The sequence below is a fragment of the Aethalodelphis obliquidens genome, unplaced genomic scaffold, assembly GCF_003676395.1.
Source record: "Aethalodelphis obliquidens isolate GAN/ISIS:26980383/991018 unplaced genomic scaffold, ASM367639v1 scaffold77, whole genome shotgun sequence".
Taxonomy (NCBI): domain Eukaryota; kingdom Metazoa; phylum Chordata; class Mammalia; order Artiodactyla; family Delphinidae; genus Aethalodelphis; species Aethalodelphis obliquidens.
In genome coordinates, this window is record NW_020838021.1 from 7817977 (window position 1) to 7838177 (window position 20201).

A 20201-nucleotide genomic window follows, 5' to 3' on the forward strand; every position below is an offset into this window, starting at 1 on the left:
CAGGTAGAAGTCCTCGGGAGGCCTGTCTAGGGAGAAATGATAAAGCAAAGATCCCCTAAATACATACAGACTCACTTTTAAAACCTAAAACATTCCACTTGCACATTGTACTCTTAAGTAAAACTATTAGCCCTGACAGCGGAAGTGTCAACAGAACTATAATGCACTGATTTGCCACTAGATCTTTTATGTGACCTTGTGTTCTTCGACAAGAATGCCTGAAAAAGGCATTCCCCATGTTTCTAGTAAAAGAGACCTTACAGGCACATTTTGTTTTCAGTAGAAAAAAATCTCCCTGCATTTTCAAATAGCTACTTAAGCTCCAAGAAAATCTTTGTCAAATCAGATCCCCATTTTCACAAAATCTTCTCTATTTAAAACTAGCAGTGGGCATGCTATATTTAAAATGGATAACCAGGGACTTCCCTGGTGGTCCAGTGGCTAAAACTCTGCACTCGCAATGCAGGGGGCCCAGGTTCAATCCCTGGTCAGGGAACTAGATCCCACATGCCGCAACTAAAAGATCCCACATGCCGCAACTAAGACCCGGCACAGCCAAATAAATAAATATTTAAAAATAAAATAAAGTGGATAACCAACAAGGACCTACTGTATAACATAGGGAACTCTGCTCAGTATTATGTAACAACCTAAATGGGAAAAGAATTTGAAAAAGAATAGATACATGTATATGTATAACTGAATCACTTTGCTGTACACCTGAAACTAACAAAACATTGTCAATCAACTATACTCCAATATAAAATAAAAAGTTAAAAAAAAAAACTTGCAGTGGGCATACTGATCATGGGTTCTGGTCCTTGGCTTTGGTAGGCTAATTTGCCCAAAGGATTGTGTGCAGTGCGTGGCTGAGGCTCTTATAGCCAAGGAAGGTAAGTTACAGCTCTCATTTCCAAACATTGACCTCCCTACTTGGGATAGGATTCTCCCTAAGGTAACCCCCTAACTTCTTTGTGCATTGGTCAGCATATTCTTTCATCATCTTGTATTCAATCATTCACTCAAATATTTATAGAATGCCTACTATTTGCCAGTCTATTGGCTGGGTGCTCATGAGACTACAGCAGTGAGCAAGGTAGTCACACAATGTCTTCCCTCAAAGAGTTCACGAACTAGTGTTTTCCTGGGTCACACTGTCTGATTCTTGACTCAAACTCCTTTCCTAAGTCCCTTACTTGAACCAGGTGTTCCTATCCTGCTCCTTGGACCAACTGTGGGCATTGAATCCAGTCCACAGGGGTCTCCTGCCTTAACCCCATGCCTGAGACCCAAGGCCTAGCCGGAGAGATCTTGATAGGGAAGCAAAGAGGCCAGACAGGTTAGCATTACCCCTTGATCTGGAACTATCTTTTGCCCAGTCATGATCTATCCATACCCAGATTCCTGAAACCCACATCACAGGAATCTGATGGCCAGGTGATGATTGTTCCTTTGTCCCCGTGTTCCCAGACACTACCCAATCATTGGAGCTGTATGGAGCTTTGAACATTCAAATTAGTAGTGTGGTCGTAACACCTTGAAATTGATGTCTCAGACCTGTAGGTGGAATAAAGATAGAGACATCACTCAAAACCTGTATCAGTCAGGGTCCCAGCAGGGAGTAGATGGCACACTCAAAATGGGTATTTTGGAGAGTAAAGGTTAATAAATGGACAATTTATAAAGGTGGGGGCAGGGTACCCAGGGCTAGTAACAGGAGTGGGGGATGGTCAGGCCTTTGATGTCATCCCTACAGGTCAGCCTCCCCTCCCGAAGCAGAGTGCAGGGTGGAGAAGTATGGAGAGAGGGTCTGAAGGGGCACATGGAAGCTATCCAGAACAGAAATTCTCATTCAAATTTTGCAGGAATTCAGACCAGAGCTGAGATCAGCGTCTTATGCTTTGATCTGTGAAAACTGGCTTTAGTACGCAAAGGAGTAGGATAAACTAAATGGCAAGGAGAGCTTTTATTCTTCTGAAAAAAGTAAACATTTTCAGACATTTTTAAACTAGGGAAGAATCCATTTTCATAGAACAATGAATGATTTTTCTTATCTATTTATTAAAATAGGTTCTCACTTTGGTAACATTAGCTCCTGTTACCAACTGTGACTGAAAGGAATGAAACTGTGTATTGAAAAGAGCCTGGATTTCAGATTTACAGCTAATTCAGGTTGGTTTCCTTGCACCACTGCCTACCACCCTACCACTACCCACCCCCTGCAAAAAATAAAAGTTAGGTATACCAAATTAAGGAGCTTTACCACTTATAGTAACATTTTAACACTGTTATCAATGAACTAAACATTGCTTTTCCACAGTCCACTAGAAGAGCCTAATAACAAGAAAACAAGCTGATGTTGGGGCTTTTATTTTTTAAAAATAATAATAATAAATGGACCTTGTTCCCAGGCCTTCCTCTGCACAGCCCGTGCCCCTGAGCTCCCTCCCTGCCTGCATCACTGACCCTGAGCATCTCCCAGGTGGCTGGCACGGTAGCACTGAGACCCTGCCTGGAGCCCAGGAAGAGTCCATGAGGGACAAACACTGATAGGCTGATCTTCAGTATCAGATGGGCTCAGCTATTTACCAGATGCGCCACCTTGGGTGACTAATTTCTCTGAGCCTCAATTTCCTCAACTTTAAAATGGGGATAATGATAACGTCTATATCATCAGTTGTTGCTGGGATTAAATAAGACAATGGTCTGTAAAACACCTAGCACAGTGCCTGGCACCTGATAAGCACATGGTAAAACCCATTATTTTTAGACTCAGAAACAAGAACTAATGCGGAAAAAAAAGGGAGGAAAAAAAGCAGGGGTGAGGAGCGGGTTACGTTTCAATCAACTAGAATGTTACATTGCCCAGAGTCCCCTTCCCCAAGGGGTCCCATTAAGTCAACATTTATTGTATTGATTTTTCCCAGTGCAACGAACATTTTACAGGTTAAGCATCTCTACTGCCCGTTGCTGTTTCACAGGTGGCGCTATAGTAAGATCTCCACTCACATCAATGCAGAAGCCTTTATCTCTCTGTCAAAAGCGGGAGGTAAAGCAGGATAAGAGACCTAGGTCACTGCAGGGAAAAAAATGTGTCTAGGAATCCTCAAGGAATAGGTTGGGAGGGGAATCTGAGGCGGAATAAGAGACAAAAGAGGAAGAGAAATTGTCATGATGTGTTTGTTTGGCTCTTAATCCAGAGAAGCCACATCTGCAAATGTTAGGCACACTTTCATATCTGATTTATTTCTCCCTTTAACCTTGCGGCACAAAGTCCAGGGTTACGAACTCCCCCGACAACTGCCATTCCACCAAGGGGAGACAATAAGAGGGGACAAGAACACCCAGACAAATCCGAACACTCCCCTAACCCCCCACACAGCCTCCCTCTTTCCATCCTTGCTCCTCATAGTCTAGCCTCCCCACAGCAGCCAGAGTGACCTTCATAAGTCAGATCATGCCACTCCTCTGCTCAAAACCATCCAATGTCTTTTCATCTCACTCAAAGTAAAAATCTACCTTACAAGGGCCTACATGGCCCTGAGCAACTTGTCCAGCTGCTACCACTGCCACCATGAGCTCTCTAACTACTACTCTCCCCCTTACTTCCCTCCGGCCACACCAGGCTCCTTGTTTTTCCTAGAACACCAAGCACACTCCTGACTTGAGCTCTTTGCACTGGCTATTCACTCTGCCAAGAAGACTCTTCCTCCAGAAATCTGCATGGCTCAACCCAGGAACTTCTTTCAGGTCTTCCTTAATTGTCCCTTTTTCCATGAAGTTTTCCTTGACCACTGTTGTGGTCAAGGAAATGTTTGTGTCCCCCCAAAATTCATATGTTGAAATTCTAACTCCCAATGTGATGATAGTGAGGTGGGGCCTTTGGGAGGTGATTAGGTCCTAAGAGTGGAGCCCTCATGAATGGGATTAGTGCCCTTATAAGAGAGACCCCTGAGAGCTCTCTCACCCCTTCTGCTGTGTGAGGTCACAGGGAGAAGACAGCCATCTCTAAACTAGGAAGCAGGCTCTCACCAGACACCAAATCTGCTGGCGCCTTGATCCTGGACTTTGCAGACCCCAGAACTGTGAGAAATAAGTGTTTGTTGCTTAAGCCACCCAGTCTATGGTATTTCTGTTATAGTAGCCCAAGCAGACTAAAACAACCACCCTAATTCAAAGTGCCTCACAAATCACTCCTGCCATTCCCTCCTAACTTCCTTTATTTTTCTCCATTGTACTTACCATCATTTAACATTTTATATATATAATATATATAATTATCTTATTTATTATCTGTCTTTCCCATTAAAACATAAACTCCATGAGGGTAAGGATTTTTGTCACTTTTATTCATGGCTGTATTCCCAGGGCCTATAAGAGAGCCTGGTACATGATAAGCACTCAATACAGGCATACCTAGGAGATACTGTGGGTTCAGTTCCAGACCACTGCAATAAAGCAAATATAGCAATAAAGTCACTCACATTAATTTTCTGGTTTCCCACTGCATATAGAAGCTATGTTTACAGTATACTGTCGTCTATTAAGTATGCAATAGCATTATGTCTATAAAACAATGTACATATCTTAATTTAAAAACACTTTATTGCTAAAAAATGCTAACCATCATCTGAGCCTTCAGCAAGTTGTAATGTTTTTGCAACAGTAACAAAGATCACTGATCACATATCACCATAACAAATATAATAATAATGGGAAAGTTTGAAATATTGTGAGAACTACCAAAATGTGAGACAGAGACATGAAGTGAGCAAATGCTGTTGGAAAAATAGCACCAATGGACTTGCTTGATGCAGGATTGCCATAAATCTTCAATTTGTTTTTAAAAAAAACCCCACAATATCTGCAAAGCACAATAAAATGAGGTATGCCTATATTTGTGGAATGTGCAAATTCACATAGTTTAAAGCAGTGGTTCCCAGCCCTGACTCTACTTTAGAATCGCCTGGGTGGGGTGCTTTTAAAACCTGCTGATACCAGTTAAATCAGAATCTCTGTGAGCAGGGCCCAGGAATCTGTTTTAAAACTAACCAGGTGATCCTAATGTGCAGCCACCATTACCCCCGCTTCCAAAAGTCAAATAACTCTTCATGTCTTATGAGTAACAGCAATGTCTGGGACAACACCACAGCAGAGGCAACCACTTGCAACCCTCTTACCTCGAAAGAAAGAATCTGGATGAAATCGTGTTCAAATGACCATTGAAGACAGGACCTGTTCCTCCGTGGGGTCAACTTGGGTCTGGGAGCTGGCTTTCTGTTTCAGAAATTAACAAACTGTATTTTGTCAGCCGACACAGGGGGGAATATTCTTGAGGAATTAACTCCCATTCACCAAACTCACAAGAGATCGATAACACAGGCTGCAACATTATGCAGCCACAAGACTAACTCAGGGTCCGTAGCCTTGACAGAGAGGAGGGCCACACAGAGACGCAACGCTGGATGCCTAAGTTCTAACTATGGGGAGGGATGAGAAGGCAATCTGAAAGTGGGCACTGCCAGGTAGGCACTTCTCAAGAGAAGCATGCCATGTGGTAGCCATCTGTAGCCACTATACACGGAGCCTCTGCTTTGCCAAGGTTTTTAACACTGTTTTTAACAAGTGTTTAGAGGGGCCAAACACCTGTCAGTGAGAAGAAAAGGGGTGCATCAAATAGAGAAAAATAAGTTTGCATTTCCCACTGAAAAGAAGAAGCAGAAAAAAAATGCATGGCAGGGGGACAAGAAGTTTAATAAAAACTACCATGTTGAATGAGACATAAAAAATCTCATTTAATCCTCCCAATAGTGTTGTGAAGGAGGTACTATTTTTATTCCACTCTATAAGGAAGAAACTAAGGCTCAGAGAGTTAAATAGCTTACCCAAGATCACACAGCCAGTATGTAGTAGAGATAAGGCTAAAGCCCTCTAGAACCCATGTGTGACTCACCTGGAGAGCCTGTTCAAAATGCTAACTGTGGGGACCCAGCCCCAGAGATTCTGATGTGGAGGGTCTGAGAGGGGGCCCACTAATCTGCATGTTAAAAGCCCCACTCCTGTGCCCGGGGAACGATGGTGCAAGTGGTCCTTTTTGAGGCCTCACAGCTCTTCTCTCTGTACGAAGCCCTTGGGCAAGGAAGCTGCCTCTTCCCTCTTCACAGCACATCCAGCTAGACTTTCAAAGACCCTTAAATGACGATTCTCTTGTGTTCTTTGATCCTCTTCCACTTCCTGGAGTTGCTTGATGAGTTCACAGACCCTTCGCAGGGAGCTCAGATCAGGGACAAAATGCACAGGTGTCTTTGAGTGAAGCATCTGTCCCAGCTGGCTCATATCCCAAGAGAAGGGGATGAACTCTCCCCAACAGGAGGCCCCCAAATTAGGGAGGGGTGACAAGCAGCTCTGTTGCAGATTAAGTCACCCTGAGCACCTTTAAGAAGAGAGCATCTGTTTGGCCTTAAATTGGTTTTATTTGGTCTCTGATGGTTTCTTGCTCTACAGCCTTCTCTGCATAAATCCCAGGAGAAAGGAAAGCAAACACTGGATCCGGGAGACCTGCTTGCTGTGGTGAGTGCAGGAGCCTTCCCAGCTGCTGGGAGCCTGGGCCCCACTGCCTCTGGTGGGAGGGGTTTCCATTCTCTGGCCAGAAAGCTGTTATTTTCCCAACCACAGTGAAATCACCTGCATTTGGATTTAATTCTGCTTTGGTCCTCCTTCAACACACTGTTCTCACCCTCAGCTCCTCAAAAAGCCAGCCCCAACCCCAGCTCTCCCCTTCAGCTTCTCCCCGCTCCACTCCCTCAGGCCAGGTTTCTAGGGAAAGTCGAGGTAAGATTCTCGGTGGCTTGGTGGCTGTGAGGGTCTCCAAGCATTTCATTTAAAAGTGGTGTCGCCAGAAATTGAGTTATTTGTAGTGAGGTGGATGGACCTAAAGTCTGTCATACAGAGTGAAGTAAGTCAGAAAGAGAAAAACAAATACTGTATGCTAACACATATATAGGGAATCTAAAAAAAAAAAAAATGGTCATGAAGAACCTAGGGGCAAGACGGGAATAAAGACTCAGACCTACTAGAGAATGGACTTGAGGACACGGGGAGGGGGAAGGGTAAGCTGGGACAAAGTGAGAGAGTGGTAGTGTGTATATGGACATATATACACTACCAAATGTAAAATAGATAGCTAGTGGGAAGCAGTCGCATAGCACAGGGAGATCAGCTCGGTGCTGTGTGACCACCTAGAGGGGTGGGATAGGGAGGGTGGGAGGGAGGGAGACACGAGAGGGAAGAGATATGGGGATATATGTATATGTATAACTGATTCACTTTGTTATAAAGCAGAAACTAACACACCATTGTAAAGCAATTATACTCCAATAAAGATGTTAAAAAAAAAAGAGTGGTGTCGCCAATTCCACTCCTTCAGAAAGGATGAAACCATTCAGAAATAGCACAGAGTACTCAAAACTCCACTCTGCCACTTTGTGTAAAAGTTACTTTAATCTTTCTGAACCTGTTTCCTGTTGTACAAAAAAGGGATAATGACATCTATTATGCTCAAATAAGATGAGGATTATATTTTTTAAACTGATTATTAAAGTGCCTGGCACATAGGGGCTCAGTAATAATAATTGCAGTAATAAATAGCTAACATTTATTGAATATTTATTACATGCCAGGCACTTTTCTATTTGCCACATTTGGATTAATTTACTTAAATTACAAGAACCCTCTGAAATAAATACCTTGTCTTGTGCCCGTTTTACAGACGAGTAAACAGGTTTAGAGGGGTCAAGCAAATTGCCCAAGGTCACAACATGAGTTAGAATCAGAGCTGACATTCACACCCAGGTCTGTGACTTCAAAGCCTGCTGCTGCTGTCATTGTCATTGTCTTTGTTGTTTACTAAGCAGCTGCTGTGTGCATCAAACTTGGACAGTTATGAGGACCACAAATTATGCAGGAGGGATTGTCCCCATTAAGTTCATAGTCTAGATCAGATAAGGAGGCAAGGCCTATGCATTAAAGAGAAACTAATACAAAGTAGCCCTGCCAAGTACCCAGGTGCAGTTCAAAAGTGCAGAAAGGGGAGGATATTGGGAGACATTCCTCCATGGGTCTCTTGTGCACCTGTATTTGTTGCTGGCCATGCTAACAATGCAAGACCATGAGTGCTCTTTATCTGGGACATTTCTCAGGGTTACGTTTGCAGCGAGGAATCTTGAGGGATGAATTAATGTCACCTCTGGGACAAAGAGTAGGCACACTTACTGCCTGCTACAAAATGCTGGGTTCCCCAAGCTCAGTGTCCCTCAGCCGTGATGTAAACCCAGTATGTATAAAGCATGCATCTGCCTCCCTCTGTGTTGCCCTGTGGGACTTGGGGATATGGGGAACTGAGGCAAACATGTTGATGTTCATACTACTTGCTGTGCTGTGAGTCATACAGTTTGTTGTTTCTGATCCGGGAGTCTTGTGTTTCCTTCCAGCACCCACAAAACAATAACAGGCTAAATTATGAGCTTGTAAGTAGGGTAAAATCAAATCCCAGACGTGACGAAAGATACAACCTATTGAGAAGCTGTGACATGCCACACATACTTTTAGGCCCTGGACATTACACAGTGAACAAAACAGGCAGAAGTCCTCTCTCGCAGAGTATGTGGGCAGGCAGACAAAGGTACAAATAAACCAGATGAATAGAGGTGGTGATCCACGTTGTGAAGGAAATAAGCAGGGGTGAATGAACCTCAGTGTCCTCATCTGTAAAATGGGGCCAGTATTAACAGCTACACCTCAGGATCATTGTGAATGCGTGGCTCATGTAAAGTCTTCATGTAAAGTCTTGTAAATATGGACTTTCATTATTATTCCTCCTTCTTTCTCCCATGGAAAGGAGGCAAGAAAGTGACTTCCTGGCATGCTTTGTAAGAGCTGAGGGAAGAGAGAGCTGCAGGAGAAGAGAAGAGGCTCTTGGCAGCTCCTGTGAGGGCGAAGGCCAGCAAAAACCTCCTTTCCTAAGCAGATATGAGGTAAACAGGTCCTTGCCACCTGATTGTTTTGGTGATCAGTACCTGGGAACCAGGAATTTGAAATATTACAAACAAAAAAGAACTTGGCATTACACCAGTCTATGACCTTGGTGCACCCCTCACACATGAAGGTATCCACTGCAAAGCCAGTCTCAGATGAGTGGTTCTGACCCCAGGAGCTCCCTCCCACCTCCCTCCCCCCAGTCGCTGCCCAGGGCACTGATCCAGGGCCCTAAGGGCAGACAGAGCTGGGCTGGATGCTCGAAACTCAGCAAGCCTCCTCCCACCTCCACCACCCAAATGCAGCTGCTTCCCCTGCAGCCGCTCCCCACCCCAGTGCTGATCCCCACAGCAATGTTTCCAGCCTGTTTTCTCCTCTCCAACGTCTCCCCAGCACCTATGTCAACATGAAGCTCACGGACAGACCCCACTCCCTGCCTAGATGCAGCAGACATTAGCAAATGGGGCTGGAGTCCCATTTTTCTTTCTGAGCCATCGCACAAGAAACTATTTCGAGGACCCATTTTGCGCTATGAGTGCCTCCCTCCCCTTCAATAACTCACCCAGACATCGCCCTAATAGCTCTGTCTCTCTAGAGGACAAATAGCTGGCCTCCAATCACCCAGACCCATTTGCTGCTGCGGTGCCTGTATGTTCAAGCGATGGTCAGTGATCAAGTGGCTAATTCACAATAATGATGGGGCAGGACACCTCCTGTTTCTGTTGCAGACTTTGCTTCCATGTATTATATTTTAAAGGCCTTTCTGAGAGTTTTGAAAAAGACCTTCTTTAGAAGGGCATGTACCCCTTATTCTGTGATGGCTGGAACTGGTTTCATCAGAGTTTTCCTCTGAGCTGATTGTTACCTGAGCTCCCCCAGGCCTTGCCAGGCCACACTACCAGTCCTCTCCCAAATTTTACCAGCTCTTGCCTTTATCTCTCACACGGAACTTAGCCTCGAACAAAAGACCCCTGAATAATAACTGAATGCATAAGGAGTAGCTGCTTCCTGCCAGGGGCTGCTGCCACTGCACCCCTGTTTATTCTTTGGTACCTGTGCTAAGGAACTCTGTCTGCTGCGCACTCCTATCTGCAGCTACCACTGAGGCACGGAGGCCCTTGGGATGCCAAAGTCACCGTGCCATGTATTGTTATGGATGGAGATAACGCCTCTTCCCTTTGTGATACCCTTTCTTAGAGGAACAGCCAAGCAGGCTTAAGTGCTGATGTCCTACCAAGGCTTTTTTTTTTATTTAGAGACACCCCCCCACCCCCTGCCTCTCTTCCACCTTCTTTTTCTGAAAAGATTCCAAGATGATTTGAAAGGCAGCTGGACCAGGAGATGCACACATCTGCATTCAGTACTTTCCCCTTCCCTCCCAAGACTAAGGATTTCTTACTGGAACCAGCTCACTGTGTTTGGTTTTTGTTTCCCTCAGAGTAATGCACATAAATCAAACCTCAACCCTCTGTATTCTCTCCAACACACCAGCATCACCTATGTGCTCCTTGGTCCTCCTCCTTACAAGGGCTAAGTTAAAAGAGAAGAGAGAAAGAGGGAGAGCGCAAAGGTGGGGACACCCAAGTGGCCTTATGTCAGGTTTCCACTAGCAGTAAAAGTCCTTCAAAGGCTATATACTTATGTCAACATCAGAGGGCAAAGAAGAATGTGCAATGGCAGTTTGTGGTCAGAAGCAAAAGGTTTCCCATGTCCTCATAAGAGAAATTCAAGAGAATTCCCTGGCGGTGCAGTGGTTAGGACTTCGCGCTTTCACTGCCAGGGCCTGGGTTCAATCCCGGTCAGGGGACTAAGATCCTGCAAGCCATGCAGTGTGGCCAAAAAAAAAAAGAGTTCAAGCTGAAGCAGGAGGCTATCAGACAAAAGACTGTGTAGACTATCTCAGGATGAGATGGGGGAGAGAGGATCATTAGATGGCCTTCAAGGCCCGTTGTAGTCCTGAGGATGGAGAAATTGCTTAGAACAATACAGTTTTGCCCGAAGTGTGTGAGGCAAACCACCAGTGAGATGCGAGATGATTGTTAGTCATGCCCAGATAAACATTTCTAATTAACAGTTACAGGCTAGTTATTACACTTTTATTTAGGGTATTGATACTGGATTTCAATGTACGATAGTGCTATAAAGTTTCCTTTTAATGAAAATTTGTTTAAATATAAAAAAAGTTGACTCAAAAATATTAACGAGGGGACTTACCTGGTGGCGCAGTGGTTAAGACTTCACGCTCTCAACGCAGGGGGCCCGGGTTCAATCCCTGGTCAGGGAACTAGACCCCACATGCATGCCACAACTAAGAGTTCACATGCCGCAACTAAGGAGCCTGCGTACTGCAACTAAGGAGCCAGAAAGCCACAACTAAAGAGCTGGCGAGCCGCAACTAAGACACAGCATGGCAAAATAAATAAATAAATATTTTAAAAATATTAAGGAGGGGCTTCCCTGGTGGTGCAGTGGTTAAGAATCCGCCTGCCAACGCAGGGGACACAGGTTCGAGCCCTGGTCTGGGAAGATCCACATGCCGCGGAGCAACTAAGCCCATGCTCCACAACTACTGAGCCTGCGCTCTAGAGCCCATGAGCCACAACTACTGAGCCCGCATGCTGCAACTACTGAAGCCTGGGTGCCTAGAGCCCGTGCTCTGCAACAAGAGAAGCCACTGCAATGAGGAGCCCGCACACCACAGTGAAGAGTAGCCCCCACTCACCGCAACTAGAGAAAGCCCGTGAGCAGCAACGAAGACCCAACACAGCCAAAAACAAATAAATTTATAAAATATATATATATTAAGGAAATACTAGTATAGACAGTACAGTCTCAAGAGGGCCAAGTTGCCCTTCTGTGCTGTCAACAGGCTATAGCGTGGGTCACTTAGCAATAAACCCTCCCAGTCCCTACTCCCCGAAACACTTGGGAACATCTCTTTCCTTACAGGTGCCTGCAAGACATCTGCAGGGAAACAAACTCCTTACAGCTCACTGTCCAAAAGCCACTCAGCCAAACACCAATGCTGCTTCCAGTTCAAGTTGTCTTTCACTTGAATCTGCATCATTTCTCTCACTTAAATATCTGAGGAAGGCCCTGGTGGTCCTCTCAGATCCCCAGATTTGGATTCTTTTTCCCATGTGAATAGGCATGGGGCTTCTAAGCAAGTCTCCTTTTTGGTTTTTCTCCTATTGAATATTCCACAAGCAGTGGCTTCCTTTGGAATCCTATAGTTTCTGTTTATGAGGATAAATTGACTTTAGGCTAAAAGTGTCCAGAGCCTTAACTGATATGGGTTCCCTGTTGGGAAAAGAGGTTTAAAGTAGACTGAAGTACAGTCGTCCCTCAGTATCCATGGAGGATTAATCCTGGAACCCTCCAGATACCAAAATCCAGAGATGTTCAAGTCTCTTATGTAAAATGGTATAGTATTTGCATATAACCTACACACATCCTCCCACATACTTTAAATAAGCTCTAGATTACTTATAATACCTAATACACTGTATAGTTGTAAATACAATGTGAATGCTATGTAAATAGTTACTGGCACAACAAATTCAAATTTTGCTTTTTTTTTTTTTTTTTTTGCGGTACGCGGGCCTCTCACTGTTGTGGCCTCTCCCGTTGCGGAGCACAGGCTCCAGAGGCGCAGGCTCAGCGGCCATGGCTCACGGGCCCAGCCGCTCCGCAGCATGTGGGATCTTCCCGGACCGGGGCACGAACCCGCATCCCCTGCATCGGCAGGTGGACTCTCAACCACTGTGCCACCAGGGAAGCCCACAAATTTTGCTTTTTGTTACTTTCTAGAATTTTTTTTTTAACAAAACAGTTTTGATCCATGGTTGGTTGAATCCACAGATGTGGAAACTGCCAATTTGGAAGGCCAACTATAGCAGGGTTTTTTAAGGCATACACCAAGGAGACAATTTAGCAGATTTAGCAAAACCCTACCCTGGAACCCCACAGACAGCAATGTGACTCTAAATTGCCCTTTGATAATGGGGCAAGAAATCAGGGTCTCCGAAGCTTAAATGTGCTTTTTTCCAAATTATCTAAAGGGGGCCAAACTCTCCAGTCCTAACCCCAGTGCCCCAAACCTGCAATCAGTACACATGGCTAGTTTGCCCATGTTGAGAGCAGCTGGCAGCTACCTCCCTGGCTCCAATTCTCACTTGCTCTCACTTGTTACCTGTCTACTTTTCTCACACAAAATGAACTCTCCCCAGGTGAACTCTACCACCTGCAAGTTTTGGAGAAATGTGTAGAATTTCTCTACAAGTGTCTAGGCAGTTCTGATGGTCACATAGAGGTCCCTGAGAATGTTCTGTGATTGCTCCCCAGGAAAGTGGCAGAGCTCAGGAGGAGGAAGGAGGGGCCCATTGTCCAGCCTGTCCCCTGCAACTTCTAAGCCCATCTCTTCAGGCCCCCGCAGCCTTTAAACCCCTGTCCTGGCTCCAGCAGCTCTGCTGGTGGAGGCTATCATTTTCCTCACAAAGACAGACTGAGAGATCTATTAAAAGAAAATAAATTTAAGAGTTTATGAACACTTGGAAAAGCAGCATCTTAATGATGTAAGACAGATTCATATGCCACAAGCAGGAGCACACATACTGTACTTCCCAGAATGGTTTGAATGGTATTAGACTATTTTTTGTTTACCAGCCTTGAGGCATCATTACACAAACCAGATTGGGAAAGATGGTGGCTGCCAAAGCAGCTTGGATGATGTGTAGGGACCCCCCTCAAATTGAAAGCTGTTCCTCTCCATGCCCCTGTGGCCCATACAACACACAGGAAGCAGGTAAGGGGGATGGGGCCAGGTGGGTTTTACTGCCACCTCCTGAGTGGGACTTCATCTGAAAGGGACCTCAGGCCTTGGGGCTCTGGCTCTACATTGTTCAGCTGCCAGTAGATTAAGCTTTAACAGAGAAATTCTGTCTGGCTATGGCTCCCCAAAGGATCTAAGCCTGGAGTCTCTCACCATTTATTCATTTAATCAACAAACATTTAATGAATTTCTACCATGTGTCAGCACTGGTGAGACAGCAATGGAAAAAAAAAACAAAAAACGATGTAATCTAAAAACTCATGGAGCCGAGGGTCTGATGGGAGATACAGACAAGGAAATGAGCAATTACAATGCATGATGTGAAAGAGCAAGTGCTGTGAGAGAATGAAGGAGAGCATCTCACCCATTCCAAGAGGGTCTGGGAAGGGACCCTGTGAGATAATAGAAATATATACATTGGTCTCTGCATGCCACTCCCCCTTCCCCAGGTTCCTGGCACAGAGCTCCTAAAACCCTTGTAATTTCCTAAGTGATAAGAGCAGTAGGAGCATCTTTGGTTCTAACATTTGATCTTTGACCCTGGTTCCCGATGCAGAGCTCCTAAATCCCTTAGAATTTCCTGGGTGATAGCAGTGTCTCTTGATCTAATGAGGCGACTCTGGGTGAGCTCCTGGATAATTTCCAGATGGGGGCTGATCACCAGAAAAACCAAGCCATGATTAGAAGCTCATAACTTTCAGCCATGCCCCTCATCCTCTGGAAAGGGGAGAGGGGCTCGAGGTTGAGTTCATGATCAATCATGCCTATGTGATGAAGCTTCTATAAAAACCCCAAAAGTATAGGGTTTAGAGAGCTTCCAGGTTGATGAACACATCTGCATGCCAGGAGGGTGGTGCACCCCAACTCCATGGGGACAAAGGCTTCTGTGCTCAGGACCGTCCCAGATCTTGCCCTATGTACCTCTTCATCTGGCTGTTCATCTCTATCTTTTATCATATCCTTTATTACATGATAAACCAATAAACGTGTTTCCCTGAGTTCTGTGAGCTGCTCCGGCCTATGATCAAACCTGAGGAGTGGGTCATGGGAACCTCCAATTTACAGACAGTCGGTGAGAAGCACAGGTGACAACCTGGACTTTCAACTGGCATCTCAGTGGGTGGCAGTCTTGTGGGACTGAGCCCTTAACCTGTGAGGTCTGCGATAACTCCAGTTAGTGTTGGAAAAGAATTGACTTGTAGGACACCCAGCTGATGTCAGAGAATTGTTAGGTGTGGAAAATCCACATACCTGATGTCAAAAGTATTGTTAGTGTGAGAACAAAAGAAAACACAGTGCATTTTTCTCATAGAAATTCACACAGAAAGTGATTTCTGAACTGAGGCCTGAAAGATGAAAAGGAATTAACCAAAAAAGGGTGTTCCAAGCAGAGGGAACATGTACCGATGACCATAGGTCAGTTTGAGGAGCAGTGGGATGGAAGCACGGAGTTTGAGGGTGTGAGAGGGTTTCAGTTTAAAATGGAACCGGAAGATAGGAAGTGGAGAATCTCATGCATGCACCCTCAGAAGAACGGAACTTAACCGAGAGACGGATTTCCATTAAATGCCTGATTTACAGAGGACGGAGACTTATCTCCTAATCAATGAACATCTCTCCCCATCCTCAAGCCAGTGAACTTACTGCTTGGACTCTGGCTGGACTTCCCCCTCTTTGCGCTCCTTGCTTATAAATACAGCCCGCCCCAAACACTCAAGGGACTCACCTGTAGCTTGCTATTGTACTTTCCCCTGCTATTCCTGAATAAACAAACCCAAATTTTGGGTAAGTTGAGCTTGCCTCAGTTTACCTCCTTATTTAGGTTGACAAAAGTTAATCATAATAGGGACTTCCCTGGTGGCACAGTGGTTAGAATCCACCTGCCAATGCAGGGAACATGGGTTCAATCCCTGGTACGGGAAGATCTCACATGCCTCAGAGCAACTAAGCCCGTGCATCACAACTACTGAGCCTGCTACGCTCTAGAGCCTGCGAGCCACAACTACTGAGCTGGCGTGCCACAACTACTGAAGCCCGCGCGCCTAGAGCCCATGCTCTGCAACAAGAGAAGCCACCGCAATGAGAAGCCCGCGCACCACAACGAACAGCAGCCCCTGCTTGCGACGACTAGAGAAAGCCGGCATGCAGCAACAAAGACCAACGCAGCCAAAAATAAATTTTAAAAAATAGCTTTAAAAAAAAAAGTTAATCATAATAACACACAGCATTTATCTAGGTTGTCTGAGTGCCGGTACTGTGCTAAGTGTTTGCTGTGCGTTGTCTCAGTTGATGCTCACAGCGTCCCTCAGATGAGACAATGGAGAACGGAGGCACAAGAAAATTAAGTGCCTTATCCAAAGATACACCGCTGGTGAGTGGTGAAGCCAGGAATTAAACTCTAGTCGTCTGGATCCAGAACCCACATTCTTAACCCCCACTCTATAATGCCCAAGTCTCTAACACAGATGAATAAAGCAAATGGTGGGACTTTAGCACAGGACTTGAACCTTTGCTCCTAAAGCCACCAACCCCACTTAGAGGTCCAAATCTCTCCCAGCTTCTGGCCCTTTGTGACCTCAGGACCTCTGTCCAGTCCCTGGTTTCTTGCCAATAACTTGTGCCCAGTCATGACTCTCTCTGTTCCCTGGATCCTTGGTCAGCATGTCAGGTTCCCAGATCTGAGGCCAACTCCCTAATTCTTCTGAAAACTGGAGCCTTTCTTGACTCTGAATCCCAGTCCCCAGTCCCCTCTTATCAGACCCACAGGTACCATACTATGCCTACTTCTCTGTGCTCCTTCCTATTCTGGTTTCCTAGGCCTCCCCAGGTTGCTTTAGTGTCTCTGTGTCTCTGACTGGTCTCTGGGGTACAGCCATCCCCAGTCTAGCCTCACCCATAGCCCAACAAAGACCAGACTGGGAGGGGTGGGGTGGGGCAGGAAGAGCAACTGTGTGAGAGGCTGGCCAAGTGGAGAGACTAAGGAATATGGGTAGGGCTGGGGTCAAGAGCCTACAAAGAGAGCTGTCCTTATTCTAAGAAGGCATGTATGACCCAGCCTCTCCCCCAATACCCTAGTCCAATAGCTAGCTGAGGACTGATATCCCTTTAAAAAGGGGGTTCAGAAAGAAGAAGGCAACTGAGAAAGCAACAAGCCCAGGGGAAGAGAAACATGTACTTAATTTCACACTAGATCAGGGGTCCCCAACCCCTGGTCCGCGGACCGGTACCGGTCCGCAGCCTGTTAGGAACCAGGCCGCACAGCAGAGTACATGCCTTCTTTCCCAGGTGTTCACTTTGGTTGGTGGGGGGAGGCACACCTAGAACCTGAAAGGAAAAGGGAGAGGGCCTCATAGGTGAGGAAATGGAGCCAGAAGGGGAGCCAAGAGTACTCACAGGCATAGATGTCACAACCAGGCAGAGATGACAGCCTGACCCAGGTCAAGGCTTGCCTAGACATGGTGCTCTCATCATACTGTGGATGTGGTTTCTGACTTCATTTTAGCACATGGCCCAGACAGAAAACTCAACGTTACCTGCTATTTATGCAGCCCTGCCCTACAAAACCACTGAATCTGCTACAGTCCCTATGATGCAGGAGCCAATGGAAAGTTCCCATTTTAGGCAACCCTCCTCCCCTTTCCCTATTCCAGAGTTTAGGGACAGCTGTGGAGCAGATGTGGGAGGAAATTAGCAGCTAGCCCAGGGCTTCTCAAGTTTTAACATACAATTTATCACCTGGGGACCTTGTTAAAATGCAAATTTGGATTCAATAGGTTTGCGGTGGGGCGTAGAGTTTGCATTTCTAACCAGCTCCCAGGTAATCCTGGAGCAGCCAGTGGAGAGACACGCTTTAGATAGCAAGGCTATTCCTGCTGCTATAGTGCATTCCATTCCATTCCATTGCCCTGCCTCTACATAACCTGTGAAGTACTAAACAAATATGGAGGAATCTTATTGTACTTTTATTTGATAAATCTAGCAACCCTAAATAGAATGGATGAATGAACTTCCTACAGGAGAAAGATGTGGTGGCAGCCCATTAATAACAACAAGGTAAGTAAAATTACACATGCTAAGAGGGAGAGTTATATTTTCCTTGAGTTTTGTATAGTTGTTTGTTGGTCATCAGACACGTAAAACACCTTATGACCTTTCACCAACAAAGAAAAGTCTCTTCAGGCTGAGCTAGAAGTGAGGTATTAACATAGATATTAATACATCTTCACAGTTCAGCTCAATTACCACATTGTTTATCGCATTGCTTTACAACATGGTAGACCAATAAAGCTCTTTCTTCATTTTATAGGGTAGGGAACTAAGGCTGGCCAGAGAGGTGGTTCACCTTGCTCAAAGTCACGTGGCTATTAATAACAAAACTGGACTAGAACTAGAACTAGGCAATGAGCCTAGTGCTATTTTCACTACAAGAATTTGTTAAAATACTGTTTGAACAGGGGAAAGACTTTAAGTTGATTGGTCCCACGCTCCCATACCCTACCATGGGGAGCTTGTTGGAGGTTTCCTACGTGGAATTTAACATTGTTTTGGACTGGAGAAGAAGTTTTCCAGACTCTCAGTCACTCAAACAAATAGACGTCTTTTTGAGCATGGCTTACCCATTTGATTATGCAGCAAGAGGGAGGGAGGGATCTCTACAGAGGTCATGAAAGGCTTTTTGGAGAGTTAAGGCTAGAGCTGAGCCTTCAAGCATGTATAAGAATTATATAACCAGAGCGGATGCTTCAGATGGGAAACAGCATGAGCAAAAGGTATTGATACAAGAAAATACATTGTATATTTGAGTATAGCCCTTTGCATATCAAGTTTAAAACTTGTTAAATCACCCTTCGCCTTTTGGTTCTGTAACCGAGCAGGACCCTGTGTGGCCTTCCCCAGGCAGGCCCTTCCCCCACGTCCTCTGCTTTAGCTCCTCTCTGAAATACCTAGATAACAGTATCTGATGCACATTTCCTGAGTTGTTTTACAGATATGAAAGCCCACCACTGAATGGAAGATGTTAACTACTTGATGAATCTGAGTATAGCCCCCAGGCCTGCTGGAGCCTGAGGACTGATAATGTTGACCCCTGTGACACTGCCCTGTTACCTCACCATCAACCAATCACAGAATTGTGCATGAGCTGATCACATATCCTGTGACTCCCCTCCCTCTCCTGGCCTTTAAAAATGCTTTCCTGAAACCCTTCGGGCAGTTTGGGGGGTCATGAGCCACCCGTCTCCTTGCTTGGCCCTGCAATAAATCTTTCTCTGCTCCAAACTCCAACGTTTTGGTATTGTTTGGCCTCACTGTGCATTGGGCACACAAACTTACATTCACTTGGTAGCACTTTTCCAAAATAGTTTCCTTTTGCATTTCCAAGTCAGTGGGTCACATTTGAATTGGTCCTTCATTCTCCAATTTCACTCTCATTGTACTTCTGGTAGTCTGCAAGGCCGTTATGTACAGTTGTGCATGTTGTTCACTGCACAAAGATGCCCAGTCATGGAGGCAAATGGGAGCTGAAATCCAAAATGTACTGGACTCACCAAGCCATGCTTTCTTTCCTAATTTGGTACATTGTGTGTTTGCCAGGCCATGTGCCCAGAAAAGAGGGCACTTTTTCTAGTTTACACAAAAGTGCCCTAGCTGTAGCCAATGCACTATATCAGCTGTAGGTCAAATTGTGAGGTAAATGAGATTTTGCTCTGATTTCTCCTAGCTCCAAATCTTTAGAGCTGAAGCCACAAACGAAGCCACACCTGTAGACTAAGATCTGCAGCAGTTCTTATAATAACCATGACTGAAGTAAATCAAGATTCCCAGTCACCCTTTGGGGAGTTTAGAACTGCCACTCTCCTGGATCTAGCATCACATGGCCCAGGGATGACCTAGGCCTAACACGGCTCCCTTGGTTTCATTTCCTTCTAATCCTAAACGGGGTGACTCTGAGTGCCACCGGTTCCCGAGTCAGTTAATCTTTACTATAGGAACACTACTACATTTCTGCATGACTCATGACCAAGCTTATTCCTTCCTTCTCATCTCTCCAACCTGGCAGTACCATCAGAATTGGAATTAGAAATCAGGGGGGCACTCACCTGCCAATACCCACCTACCATAGTGACTAGTCTTGTGCCAAGTCCTGGCTCTCATGTTCTCCTACCTGCCCTGTACCACCAAGAGCCACTCTTCTCCACAACCTACCAACTAGGGCTTTCAGACCGCCAGGGTTTCCCCTTCTTTATCAGGGTTAAAGGGCTAAGCTGCTATAACATAAAGACCCAACAATGCAGCAAAAAAAGAACAATGAAGTTTCTCTCCACATGACAGTCCAAGG

General features: G+C 45.4%; 1 long non-coding RNA gene and 1 other non-coding gene across 2 annotated transcripts in view; one reads left to right on the top strand and one right to left on the bottom strand.

The window, feature by feature from the left end:
- The first annotated feature begins 423 nt into the window (after positions 1–423).
- TRNAA-CGC (transfer RNA alanine (anticodon CGC)) lies at positions 424–496 on the top strand. Its single transcript has one exon. It is a non-coding gene; the product is annotated as a tRNA-Ala (tRNA).
- Positions 497–5072: 4576 nt separating this feature from the next.
- The window catches only part of LOC113612439 (uncharacterized), a 28550-nt gene continuing 13421 nt past the window's right edge, over positions 5073–20201 (bottom strand). The window contains exon 3 of the long non-coding RNA XR_003429852.1: positions 5073–5277. This is a non-coding gene — a long non-coding RNA (uncharacterized LOC113612439). The remainder of the gene's footprint in view (positions 5278–20201) is intronic.